The sequence below is a fragment of the Carlito syrichta genome, unplaced genomic scaffold (genome assembly GCF_000164805.1).
Source record: "Carlito syrichta isolate Samal-C Ts95f unplaced genomic scaffold, Tarsius_syrichta-2.0.1 Scaffold314781, whole genome shotgun sequence".
Classification (NCBI taxonomy): Eukaryota; Metazoa; Chordata; class Mammalia; order Primates; family Tarsiidae; genus Carlito; species Carlito syrichta.
Window position 1 is genome coordinate 433,648 of NW_007258877.1, and position 711 is coordinate 434,358.

The following is a 711-nucleotide window of genomic DNA, read 5'->3' on the forward strand; positions in this document are numbered from 1 at the left end:
CACTCCATCGCCCAGGCTGAAGGGCAGGGCCACGCTCACGGCCACCCCAGCGTCCACCTGCTGGGCTCTGGCGATCCTGCAGCCTCAGCCTCCCAAGGAGCCGAAACTACAGGCAAGCCATACCATGCCCAGCTAAGTTTTTATTTATTGTGGAGATGAGGCCTCACCAAGTACCCGGGCTGGTCTCAAACCCACGGACTCAGGCGATCCATTCACCTCGGCCTCCCAAAGTGCTGGGATGACAGGCTGAGCCACCGAGCCCAGACTTATGAACAATTTTTAGATGTTTGGAACATAATTATCAAATTGTCCTCACTCATGTCATAGCAACTTGTGCCACAAGGTGTCCCCAAAGTATGACTGCCTTCAATTGAGAATTCACTTTTCTTTGGTTTTTAAGTGCTCTTTTTTACAGGTAATATTTCATGCTATTAGTACATTATTAATGTCTACTTCAATAACTAGTTTAAAATGCACCTACTGATGGCATCGAACTGGATGAAGGAAATGGAACATATTCAATATGCTTTTTAAGGAGGCGATATGACATACTGTTGAAATATATGAGCTCTGCCAAGTCCTGGGTTCAAATCCTTGCTTGTTCGCTGGCCAGGATTAAGATTAGTATTTTCAGCCGGGCTCGGTGGCTCAGCCTGTAATCCCGCGCCTTTGGGAGGTTGAGGTGAGTGGATTGCCTAAGCCCGCGGGTTC